Genomic DNA, 14,277 nt, shown 5'->3' with positions numbered 1-14,277 from the left:
TCAGATGGCTAGGACTTCATTGGCTTCCTGATACGGCTCCCCCGGCCACACTGCCCCATGGGAAATGCTACCAATCATTAAACCAGAAGCAGGAAAGCGGTATGTTTCCAAACACTCAACTGGGAAACTCAGATATCTAATGCTAGCCTGGATTCTTTTTTGAGTTGTACGTGGACACAATCCCTTTATCTCATTTAATTGTATGTGATGCTGAGAATTAAACCCAGTACCTCACACAGGCTAGGCAAGAGCACTACCACTGAGCCACCATGAAATCCTCAGGCCTCCAGGCTGGCTCCCCAGCCTGCAAGCTGATGGGCACTTGGGGACTAGTTGTACATTTTAGCAGTCACCTGTGCAGAAAATAATCCAGGAAGAAAAGCTGCTACGCACCTGCTGATGTCATATAATTTATCCCAAGGAAAATATAAATTCCAGGTTCATTTGTATCTCTGCTTCCTTCCACCAGGATGCTGAATGAAATTTTTCTGATAACTACACAGGGTGATTGCTTTTGGAAAGCTGAGCATATTCATCTTTCCCTGTGTACCATTTGTTTCTGAGGAGCTGAGCTGAGCTCAGCCCAGCCAGCCATACCCCAGCAGGTTCAAGGGCTATAAAATAAGTGGAATGGGTCTCAATTCTGCCCACTCTGGGTGAGAGACCATTCAGAGGCTGGCTTGGCCCCTATAGAATATATAAACAAATGGGGTGAATGACAGTGTCTGAAACCATACCAGGCAGCCCCATGAAACAGGCTGCCTTCTCCCCCATGTTACATGAGCCCAGAGAAGCTAAGACATTTGCCCTTGGCTGTGCCCGGGTGTGGATTTGGAGCTTTATGATCATGAACATGACCCCCAACATACCGGAAAGGTTACTCTCCAGCCCCAAGAGACAAACTGGCAATGAGCTCAAGGGAAGCAACCGTAAGTGGCAGAGCAAAGGGAACATGGACTCACCTCCCAATGGAGGCCCTGGGAAAAGCACTCAGTTGACCACAGAACATGCCAGGTGCTGGTCCCAGCCATGCCAACACATGTGGGTGAGCTGGCCTCTCGCATGCTGCTTCCCTTCCTGTAAAAGTGTCACCCTTGCACTCACTTGTCCTTCTAGCACCAATATTTGGATGCTGTAGCACTAGAATTTGCAAACAAAACGTGAAACAGGTAATTTTTGCTCAAAAGAAATGCTTGTTTGCAAAAGGAGAAGATGGTCATTGGTCAACATTGGAAGCACCTGATTACATTTGAGAGTAAGAAATCCATTGACAATGGCTCTGAGATTTGGGGCCGCTTTTTTCTTTTTCCTTTTAATGGCTTTATTGAGGTATAATTCACATACAATACCTGTGCATAGTTAAAATGTACAATTTAATAAATAATGACATGTCCATCCATGAAAGCATGACTACAATCAAAGCAATGAAGACAGAGCCTCTTCCCCTTCAAAACTGCCCCCTTTTTTATAACCAGCGAATCCATCTAGGTTTCTAGTTAACTTTGTTGAAAGTTTTTAACAAGAAACACAATCCCTTTAACAGAGTAGAACCTCAGGATGTAGACTCTCTAATCGCCTCACTGATTGTTTCTTTTGCCGAGAAGATTTTAGTTTACCCCTCACACATCAAAAAGAGCACTAATCTCTAGGGTATATAAAGAACTCAAAAAGCTAAACACCAAAAAAAGCAAATAGTCCAATCAATAAATGGGCCAAGGACCTGAACAGACACTTCTCAGAAGATGATGTACAATCAATCAACAAATATATCAAAAAAAATGCTCATCATCTCTAGCAATTAGAGAAATGCAAATCAAAACTACTCTAAGATTTCATCTCACTCCAGTCAGAATGGCAGCTATTATGAAGATAAACAACAATAAGTGTTGACGAGGATGTGGGGAAAAGTCACACTCATACACTTCTGGTGGGACTGCAAATTGGTGTAGCCAATATGGAAAGAATATGGAGATTTCCTTGGAAAGCTGGGAATGGAGCCACCATTTGACTCAGCTCTCCCTCTCCCTCAGTCTATACTCAAAGGACTTAAAAACAGCATACTACAGGGACACAGCCACATCAATGTTTATAGCAGCACAAATCACAATAGCTAAACTGCAGAATCAACCTAGATGCCCTTCAGTAGATGAATGGATAAAGAAAATGTGGTATGTATACACAATGGAGTATTACTCAGCAATAAAAGAGAATAAAATCATGGCATTTGCAGGTAAATGGATGGAGTTGGAGAATATAATGCTAAGTGAAGTTAACCAATCCCAAAAAGCCAAATGCCGAATGTTTTCTCTGATATAAGGAGGCTGATTCATAGTGGGGTTGGGAGGATTAGATGAACTCTAGATAGGGTAGAGAGGTGGGAGGAGAAGGGAGAGGGGATGGGGGTGAAAAAGATGGTGGAATGAGATGGACATCATTACTGTAAGCACATGTATGAAGACACAAATGGTGTGAATATACTTTGTGTACAACCAGAGATATGAAAAATTGTGCTCTATATGTGTAATATGAATTGTAATGAATTCTTCTGTCATATATATCAAATTAGAATAAATAAATAAATAAATAAAATAGAGCCACTCAGGATAAATATTTGTTGGGTATTATTTAGTAGTTTTTGCCTCTGACGAAGTTTTTCATTGTTTTTTTGTATTATCCAATTTATGGATATAAAGTAGTATTTTATTGTTTCTCCCCATATTTTTATTGGTGCATTTTAATTATGCATTTTGGTGGGATCTGTAGTTACATATTTATACATGCACACAATATAACAACACAATTTGATCAATATCATACCCCAGTATTTCCCCTTCCCTCCCTCCTCCTACCTCTTGGTTCCTTTCTGCTATACTACTGAACTCCCTTGGATTTTCATAAAATCTGTCCCCACCTTTCTTTTCTTTTTTCCTCTCCAGCTTTCACTTATGAGAGTAAACATATGACCTTTGACTTTCAGAGTTTGGCTTATTTCACTTAATATATGATCTCAAGTTTCATCCATTTTCCCACAAATGACATAATTTCATTCTTCTTTATGACCAAATAAAACTCCATTATGTATATCTACCACATTTTCTTGATCCATTCATCCATTGACACCAAGACTGGTTCCATAATTTAGCTACTGTGAATTGCGCTGCTATAAACATGGGTATGCGTGTATCACTGTAGTATGCTGACTTGAATTCTTTAGAGTAAATATTAAGGAGTGGTATAACTGGGTTGTATGGTGGTTCCATTCTTAGTTCCAATCAAGTCTTGGCAACCATACTGATTTCCATAGTGTTTGTAGTAATTTACTAACCCATCGACAGCATAAAAGTGTTCCTTTTTCTCCCCATCCTCTCCGGTATTTATTATCATTTGTATTCTTGATGGTTGCCATTCTAACTGGAATGAGATGAAATCTCAGTATAGTTTTGATTTGCATTTCCCTAAACCCTAAAGATGTTGAACATATTTTTCTGTATATTCATTGTCCATTTACATTTTTTCTCTTGAGAAGTGTCTATTTATTTCATTTGTCCATTTATTAATTGGGTTATTTGTGGGTTTTTTGTTTGGTTTTGGTGTTAAGTTTTTTTCAGTTCTTTACATATTCTGGATATTAATCCTCTGTCAGAAGAGTAGCAAAGATTCTCTCCTGTAGGTTCTCTCTTTATATTCTTTTTTAAAAATCTCTTTTTTATTAGAGCTTAATGGTCCTCTTCACATTCTTAATTGTTTCCTTTGCTGTACAGAAGCTTTTTAATTTGATGCCATCCCATTTATTAATTCTTGCCTGTTCCTATATGTTGAAGTGTTGATCCTATGTTTTCTTCAATATGTTGTAGAGTTTCTGGCCTAATTTCCAGGTCTTTGAGCCATGTTGAGTTGACTTTTGTGCAGAGGAGGAGATAAAGGTCTAGTCTCATTCTTTTACATCTGGATAACCAGTTTTCCCAGCACCATTGTTAAAAATGCTGTCTTTTCTCCAATGTATGTGTTTGCCACCTTAGTCAAGGATCAGGTGACTGTGTCCATGTGGGTTTGTCTGTATGTTCTATTCTGTTCCATTGGTCTATGTGTCTGTTTCTATACCAGTACCATGCAGTTTTTGTTACTAGAGCTCAGTAGTATAGTTTGAAGTCAGGTATTATGATGCCTTCAGCATTGCTTTTCGGCTTATGATTGCTTTGGGCCATTGTGGGTCTTTTATTATTCCAAATGAATTTTAGGACTCTTTTTTCTAGTTCTGTGAAGAATGTCATTGGAATTTTGATGGGGATTGCATCGAATCTGTATATTGCTTTTGGTAGTATGGCCGTTTTAATAGTTTTAATTCTGCCTATCCATGAACATGGGAGGTCTTTCCATCTTATGTCTTCTTCAATTTCTTGCTTCAGGGCTGGGGATGTGGCTCAAGGGGTAGCGCGCTCGCCTGGTGTGCGTGCGGCCCGGGTTCGACCCCGAACACCACATACCAACAAAGATGTTGTGTCCGCCAATAACTAAAAAATAAATATTGAAAAATTCTCTCTCTCTTTAAAAAAAAAAAGAAAAATTTCTTGCTTCAGTGTTCTATAGTTTTCATTGTTGATTCTTTCTCCTCCTTGCTTACGTTTATTCCTAAGTAGTTGGGTCTTTGTTTGTTTGTTTGTTTGTTTTAGGCTACCCTAAACGAGATTGTTTTCCTGATTTCTTTCTCAGCAGATCCATTATTGTTGTGTAGGAAAGCCATTCATTGTATTTTGACTTTGTAACCTGCTACTTTGCTGTATTTGTTTACTAGCTCTAGCAGTCTTTTGCCACACTAGAACCTTTTGAAGATGTCTTCAGTTAGGTAGACCCTACATGAGGCTGACCCCCATCAAACTTGGCCATTATTCTTGATTTGTCCTGGTGCTTCCAGAAATCCTCCCATTATCCAATCAGCTTCTTTCCCCTTTCTTTTCTCTGGAAACCCATTTTACAGAGTAGTGTTGCAAAATGGGGCCCATGGGTTCTGGTCTCTAACAGCTTGGACTGTTAAAATGCAGATTCCTGGTCTTCACACCAAACCAGATGACTTATTTCTGGAGTCCAAAAAATATGCATTAAATAAAAATAGATTTCCAAATAATTCTGCTGCGTGTTCAACTCTGAAAGCTTGCATTAGGCTGAAAGTAACAGATTAAATCCTCCCAGCAGTATTTGCAAGTTAAAAGTAGAAGCAATAGAGCTTTCATGATGAAACCTTGGATAGTTGCAACTGGCTTGGAGAAGAATGTAAAGACTTAAAGGCATCCAGGATTCTTTTAAAATCTTAACATTTAGGAAGGTGTTACCACTTTCATAGGTCCTGGGTGCTCATGCTTTTGGAGGTCCTACCGTATCACATTAAACATCAGAATACACCCAGATCCCACACTCAATTCTTATGTCTAGAGGAAATAATTGAATAATTTGATTGATGGGGGAGGGGATACTGGGGATTGGATTCAGGGACACTTTACCACTGAGCTACATCCCCAGCCCTTTTTATTTTTTAATTTTAAGACAGAGTCTCACTAAGTTGCCCAGCCTGGCTTTGAACTTGTGATCTTCCTGCCTCACCCTCCCAAGATTCTAGGATTACAGGTATATGCCACCATCCCTGGCTAAATAATTTGATTTTTAAATTATTTTAAAAGTATTTGATATGTCCTCATCAATTTTACAGTGATGTTACTATTTCTTTTGGATCTCCCTGTCCTTTCCCAAAATGTTTATACAGAGACCTTTAAAAAACATTGAAAGTATTTTTACACCCTTAAGAAACCTTTCTTTTTTATGTTGTATGTCTTAAATATTTTCTTTATCAAAATCTATGTTAAATGGTAATTTCTCTTTAGAACTTTCTGGGAATTTAGAAAAAGATAACAAATGTATTAGTCAAGATGGAATGTGATTTAGATCCTATAAACTCTAAGGTTTATGTAGGGATTGCTCTGTGCCTGGTGGTATTTTAAGCATTCTATAGATATTCTGACATTAATCCTCATAAAAACCTTACAATGTAGGCTTAATTAGCACCATCTTACAGATGACAAATTACACAAAGATATTAAATGAGTTTCCCATCAGAACACATTGAAGAAGGGACAAGGCTGGCCTTTGAAATCCAGGCTGGCAGTTCTCTAAGCTTGGGCTTATAATCACAATGCCAGGCTAAGACCCTGTCCTCTTATGAGTTTTTAGCTGACCACTAGACTGCTTAACTTTGTAGATCCTTCCATTGCTCCAGAAGCACACGGAATTATTATTTTTAATTCACAATCTAGTGTACATCCTCTCTGTTCTCCAACAGGAATGTATGTTCCTTCAGGACCAGAGTGAATCCTTATTCTTGTTTCAGTTCTTAGAACCAAGAAACACCTGGGCAAAGCTGCCCTTCAGCAAGCCATTTCCCTTCATAATCCACATAACACAGATGGATTTTTAACTTCAGACGACATTTTCTAAGTCAGTTGTAGAAAGTTAAACAGCTGGCCAGAATATGAAATAAACTGATGCAGTTTTTTAGATCCAGGGAAGTTGCTAAGATCTTTGTAAATTTAGGAGGATGCACTTTAGGAGTTATATCTCTCTGTCTAGATGAAATCAGACTTAGGGAGATTTTAGAGCTTTTTTAAAATTTAATGCATAGCTAATGCATATTTTTGTCTCTAAATACTCACACTTCTAGGGATAATACATTCTTCCGACAGAGATATATACAGATTATGGTTGGTTAGAAAGGAGTCAAGACACCTAAAGGATTTGCTCTCAGTAGGCTCTGTTGAAATGGCTAATCTGTTCATGTGACCCTTAAATCTGAATATCTTTGTTATTAGTATCGTCAAAGTTATTATTCTAACCACTGGATAATCATTCCTCAGGATAATCCATCTGAACTCCCATATCAGTAACTACTCCCTGCCCCTTCAACTCTTCCCTACACGGGAGGTCTGTCCCTTACCATTCCTGTTGTCATCCATTCATTCAACATTTATTAGTGTCTACATGTAAACACTACATGTAAACACTGTGCCAATTACAAGATCAATAACACTTGGACCCCGACATCATAATGACTAAGACTCACCTACAGTTTCACACACTGTTTATATTTAAGTCATATCATTCATTCATTCATTCTCCTTTTACAGAAGATAAAAGGAAATTAAACACTGTGATTTACCCCATGTCACACAGCTTGTATTGCTAGGCTTTCAGTTCAGAGGTTAATAAAGTCTATTCCTTCCATGACTCCAGGTTCCTTATGGCAGACCCTGTTGGTTTGCATAGTCAGTGGCCATTCCCTACTCACACATAGTCAGTGGCCATTCCCTACTCACACACACACACACACACACACACACACACACACACCTGCTTAGCATGTTTCTTCCTCACTAAGAAACCCCAAGTTTTTTCTGGGGCCAGGTGAGTATGACTCCAGAAAAAGTTGGATCTGACCTAGCCGTAGGGAGAGAATCTATTACCATATTTTTATTATAAAAATGTTAGACATTAGAAAATTAAGAAAATATGGGGCTAGGGTTGTGGCTCAGTGGTAGGGTGCTCGCTTAGCACATGTGAGGCCCTGGGTTCAATCCTCAGCACCACATAAAAATAAATAAATAAGTGTTCAACTACAACTAATATATATATATATTTACACATAAGTTGCAGACATCATGTCTAGTCCTAAATACTTCAATGTGTATTTCCTTAAAAAAGTATGTGTGTGTGTGTGTATATATATATATATATACATGCACACATACATACACATATATGTTCTTACATTGCTATAATGTTCCTATCACAACTAAGAAAATTTAAAATAATTTCCTCAATATTAATTGTGTAGTCCATGAACAAAATTCTTTGGGTTTTTTGAACCAAGATTCATCAAGATTCACACAAAGGCACACATTGTATTTGTGTGTAAGACATTAAAAAAAATAAAAATAAAAACTTTTGAAGCAAGCACGCCAGTTGTCTTGTAGAAAGAACTACTGTTTTTCCTACACATGTTGTTTAAAAGCAAATCTTGACTTGCTTATGCCAAATTTGGTGATTCTATTCCCTTTTCCAGGAACCAGACTCAGAATGAACATGTGAAAGAATTCCCAGAAGACAACTGGGTGGGTTCTTTTTTTCTTTAATTCTTTTTGTAGTTGTAGATGGACAGCATGACTTTACTTTATTTGTTAAGGATCTAACCCAGTGCCTCATACATGCTAGGCAAGTGCTCTGCCACTGAGTTACAGCCCCACCCCAGGTATCTTCTTAAGGATTCGAGGAAGATCTGCTAGTTATCTGTAACTATTGCATAATGATCTCACCACAGACCAAGCAGCTTAAAATACTTCTTTTTTATAGTTCCTGGAGGTCAGGAGCCCTGGGACAGTTTAACTGCGTTCTCTGCCTCAGGGTATTACAAGATAGAATCAAGGTGTCATCCAGGGCTAGGTCCCTTCTGAGGCTTGCCTAGAGAGGGGTTCAAATCCATCCTCACATGACTACAGGCAGCACTCAGTTCCTTGCAGGCTGCCAGACTGAGGGTCTCAGTTTCTCGCTGGCTGTTGGCCAGAAGCCAGTTTCAACTTCTTGACCTCTGGCTCTCTCCAAATGGCAGCCCATGACATGGAAGCGTGGTTTCTAGAAGCCAGCAAGGGAGAAGCCCAAGACCTCCTAGCAAGATGGACGCACACATAGAACTTCAGAACCCCACCACCTTCTATCAGCTAGAAGCAAGTCATAGGTCCTGCCCGCCCTCAAGGAGAGGACATCGTGCAAGGGCTGGAGACCATGAGGCCACCTGGAGTCTGTCCTCCATAGAAGTGATGTGTTCTCTCTCCAGTTTTGGCTGCAGACATCTTGCACCCCTCAGAGGACAAGCTGGAGGGCAAATGCCTCCCCAGGACTACAGCAGAGTGGAAAGGAAGAGAAACTGGGTCTTTAAGGACTGGACGTAATTACATAAGACAATCCATCCTTACTCTCAATCATTCTGAATCAACTCCTCATAGACTGGAGGCTCACAACTTTCATCATAAAGCATCCTCCATTGCAAGCTTTTAGTGGAGACAATAAAAAATCCTAAATAACAAATGAACCCAAGGTAGGATGCTGTCAGATGCACAGAGGTACACAGTGCTGCCCAAGTTCAGAGGAGCAGGAGTTTCCTTCCAGCTGGAGAATCAGAAGGAGCTTCATGAAGAGGGCCATCCTGAAGACTGGATAAATCTGGACCAGGGGAGATGGCAAAGGGCCTCCAAGGGGAGAAGACAGCAGAAGGCATAAAGGCAAGAAAGGGTCGCTGGAATGTTCTGTGTGTGTGGCAGGAAGGGGAAGGTCAAAGGAGTCCGGATTTCAAGGCAAAAGTTAAAAAATTTAAACTATCTGCTAAGCAATGAAGAGTTGTGTAAGATTTTTGATTGTGAGTTAGAATCAAAAAGGGGAAATTCTTTTTTTAATATATTTTTTTTAATTTTTAGATGGACACAGTATCTTTACTTCACATTTATGTGGTACTGAGGACCGAACCCAGTGCCTCATGCACACTAGGTGAGCGCCCTACCACTTGAGCCACATCCCCAGCCCCCCCAAAAAGGGAGAATTCCAACTTTTAAGAGGAGGTTCCTTTCCCTCAACCTCACAAACTGGAGGTCACAGCTTCATAATAAGGAAATGAACAGAAAAGTTAAAAATACATATCTGACAATCTAGAGGAAATAGATGCTTTCTTGAGAAAGCAAATTATCAATCTGTTTGATACAAGAAGAATTAGAAAATATAAATAAACCAGAGTTGCAGAAGAAAGCATGTCAGGCCTAGCTCAGCTTAATATGTTCTATGGAATCCTCAAAGGAACAGTCATGATGTCAAAGGACAGTCATGCAAGAGCAACCAGAATTGCATGTGAAGGTGCATGCATGAAAAGAGCATGCATATTTATAAAAGCAGGTCATGTAATTCTCTGAATTTTGCTGTCATTATTTTTGGAGAAGGGAGTAGAGGATGAGTGGGAGGAAGGATTTTCACTTTCTATTATATATACTTTAGGTGATGGGATGACTCTGGGTGTAGGAATTACTAACACTTTTTAAAATAATAGCTTTAATGAGAGATAACTGACATACCACAAAATGTACCTACTATAAGTACGCAATTCCATGGTTCCTAGTTTATCACAGTTGTATCGCATACCACAATCAACTTTAGAACATTTTTATCACCTCTAAAAGAAACCTGGTACCCACCAGCAGTCACTCCCCATTTCCTCTCAAGTCACCCAGACCTGAGCCCAGTTACCAGACCTGTTTCTAATGTGTTTCTGGCTGGTTGTTCCCTTCCCTATTTCCTTCACCCCATGCTCTCTCATGTGCTGCTGGGGGTCACTTTCCAAAGAAATCACCTTCACATGAGTCCTTGATTCAGGGTGGCCATTGGGGGAAGCCAAAGTCAAGAAGCTGATTGTATTCAGCACTTGGTAAACATCCCCTTCCCTCAGCAAAAACGTAGAAGCAGGCCTTAGCCATCCCACAAAGCAACAGGACTGGCTGCTAAATGAGCAGCGTGGGCATTAAGTACCACAGGAATCAAGAAGAACCCATTGGTCTTCTTAGTGAGCAAATGGTGTCGTCCATGGAAAGTTCTGATTTTTCAAGCCAGAAGAGTTCTCAGCTCTCAATTAACTTATAAACTTAGCCATGAAAGCTCAGCTCAGATAGAGATCCAGTCAGTACTGGCACCCCAAACAGGGATCCTCTGATCAGAAGCAGGAGTGGTCCCTGTTAACATCCCCCTAAAACCATCAGCTGCCCATAACCTTATAGGCTTTCTGGAAGCTAATTTGGCAATGCCCAGGAAAAAAGGCTAAGCAGGTATGCTATCCCCAAGCTCCCGTCCACCCCTGCCAGAGGCCCTTGAGAAGGAATTTATGAGCTGCTACATTTCCAGTCCCTTCTTGGCATTTATTGGCTTTTTGATGAATGTTAGAGCCATTTTTCTGTCAACAGCTTCTCGTTAGAGGCTTGGCGACGCTCCTTCTGACCATTATTTTGCTCAATATCAAGCCTGGCCACTGGGCAGAAGAAGGTCCACTTAGAAGCCATCCATCTTTGCACAGCAAAGTTGCAGATAATCCTGCCGTTGACAGTCGCCCCAGGGCACCACGGAAAATTTAGACAAACAGCCAGGCCTTAATGAATCCCACATCTCCTGGCATCCGGCCTCTCCATTCCCTTAAAGATCTATTTCAGATTTGGTTTTCTTTCTTTTAAAAATAAATTATGGGGAACTTATTGGTGAAATAATCACTAGGACATTTTTAGAGACATAGATTCTAACAGCAAATGAGAAGTCTGTCTTGGAAAAGTCTAGAGCTCGCAGGTATGGGAAGAAGGTGTCCATTTTCCTTAATGGACAGTTTCCTTTATTTCAGCCCCAAATGCACTGTCTTAAAACATTAATGGCATGGGAGAGCATTTGGAAGTGATTCCTAAAGTGTCTTTCATTCCTGAGCATCAATATCAACTTTAATATTACCCTCTTCCTTCCCTGACAGCAGGCACACTCATGAAATCCAGAATGGCACCATTTGAAAAGATGTTTATTATGAACAATTTCAAACATATGGAAAAATGTAAAGAAAATGTAACAAACTCCCATGAACTCATGACCCACTTTAATGATCAGTTCATGGCCAGTCTTGATCCATCTATCCTCACACACCCACTCCTCCCCATGCCCTGGACTGTTTTTTGGTTTTATTTATTTATTTATTTTTTATTTATTTATTTATTTATTTTAGTTGTAGATGGACATAATACCTTTATTTTATTTATTTATTTTTATGTGGTGCTGAGGATCAAATCTAGTGCCTCACACATGCTAGGTGAGCACTCTACCACTGAACTACAACCCCAGCCCCCAGGACTGTTTTGAAGTGAATCCCAGATACCAGGACATTTTTTAGTTGCTGATGGACCCTTATTTCTTATTTGTTTATTTATTTGTTTATATGCGGTACTGAGAATTGAACCCAGCGCCTCACATATGCTAGGCAAGTGCTGTACCACTTCCAAGCCACAAACCCAGACCCCTTTTAATTTTATTTTTGTAAGAGGATAATAATGCTTGTCCACTCCTCGAGCACAGCTCATCAATAAGTAGGTCTCCCAGAGATTAAAGTCCCCCAAAGGGCTACCTATTTAGACCACTTAGACATTCAAGTAATGCCATTACTGGGGAAGCAATTTTGGCCAAGGATCTGGGGACTCCCTCCACAGAGACCCAAACTAGTTTTGTTTTATAAGTTGGAGATGAAAGATTTAGGACACTTAAGATATAAGTTTTTGGCAAAGACATTTTATTTTCTCCCCAAGAAACATTAGGTAATAATCATGTATTATCCACACTGGTTTCTCAGCCCGATGGTCTATCCACAAACCCAATCTAATCACAGCTTCTCTTCCTTAAGGGACATTCTTTTTCTATTTTCTATCTAAGAGGATTCACAATAAAAAACATCCAGTGAGAACTCTGCCAATGGCAGCCAGGACACGGTTTTTATTACCTACCAGACAAGATAACAGGAATTCTCTAGGGGTCTGTCAATTCGAGGGGTCATTTTGGAAATCTGTGGAAGCATTTTTCATGGAATAGGAGGCACTAGAGGTGTTTCGTGATCAAGGGTCAGGAATGTAAGATGCCTATAAAGCATGAGGCAGTTCTGCAAACCCAGAAGTGTCCCCCATGCCACAAGACTGCCCATTCAGCAAGTGGAAACCCTGCTTACAGTTAGAGACGCCCAGAGAGTAACTCTATTTTGTAAATAAACACATCATATGTTTGCACAGCTGTGCTGTACACAGAATGTTCCAGGAATTGGATGTGTACATTGAAAGATCATTCTTTTGGTCCTCATTATATAGAACTTTACTAAGATTTGTTTATCATTTGGAAAATCATGTCCCCAAAGGTAATGCCACTTACATCATGTGAGTCACCTAAACCATCTAAACAGTCTGCATTCACTGTTATACCAGTGATTCTACATAAAGGTGTAAGTGTCTGATGACTTCCTTGCCTTCTACTGTAGTCACGTGCAATCAATTACATATCGACACAGGTATTATCACTGGGGATTGAACCCTGGAGTGCTCTACCACTAAGCTACAGCCCTAGTCATTTTTGTTTTTTATTTTGCTAAGTTGCTCAGACTGGCCTTGAACTTGCAGTTCTCCTGCCTCGTCCTCCTGAGTAGCTGAGATTTATAAGAGTGTAACACCACACCTAATGAAATATGTATTATTTTATTCTACATTATATTATGTATTACACAGTATTATGTAGTACTTTCCTTTAGTTCTCCTATATAGGGCATTTTCTTAGGCTGGGTTCCCAGGGAAGTAGACCCTTAAGTTGGAGATGTGTGTGCCAAAGCTTTAATGAGAAGTGCCCCTGTGTCAGCACCTGTAACAAGTGAAGGAAGTCAGAGTGAGTAGAAGGACACACTGAGTCATGTTGCCATCATGACAAAGCCTTCAGCCAATTCTGCAATGTCTCTGGAGCTGCGACTGTGCGCGTGAGCTATTTGTGCCACCCCAACTGAATATGAACTGTCCTCAGGGAGGGAGCGCACAGCCTAGGCCAAAGAAGTTCCCTCCAGGTGGAGACAACGCTCAGAGAAAGGCCCACCTAGGAGTCATTGGGTGTCAACACTTCAGGAAGCTGAGGAAAGGGGTCCCTTTGGCCTGAGGAAAGATCCAGGTGGACAGCATGGCACTCAGTGCCCACAAATTTTTCATGACATAATTTAAGAATATTTACAGACCAAGACTGTTCTATGTGCTTTTGTACAATTATTTTATAGGAATAAACACCAAGAGTTATTTAACTTGGGTATTTGTCCATGCTCTTTATTTTCCATATCACTTACCATTTTAACCCAAATCCTTAAAAAACACTTTTCTAAACCTCAGAAACATGAAGATATGGTATTAAGGGAAGAACACCCTATAGAACTTTACTTAGAGAGAAATTTCAGGAGGCAGATGGAATTAGCCTTGGAGAAGAAAGGAGAGTCCAGATAAAGTGCTTCCCCAGTAATGGCATTACTTGAATGTCTAAGTGGTCTAAATAGGTAGCCCTTTGGAAATACACATCTAATTTTGCTCTCTCCCAAAATCCTACTAATAGCACAACTAAAATTTAACCTATGGTATGCATTTTGAGGACTGTAAATGGTCCAGGAGGAAA

The sequence above is a fragment of the Spermophilus citellus genome (assembly GCF_964194105.1).
Source record: "Spermophilus citellus genome assembly, chromosome: 6".
In the NCBI taxonomy this organism is placed as follows: Eukaryota; Metazoa; Chordata; class Mammalia; order Rodentia; family Sciuridae; genus Spermophilus; species Spermophilus citellus.
Note: the sequence above shows the minus strand (reverse complement) of the source record.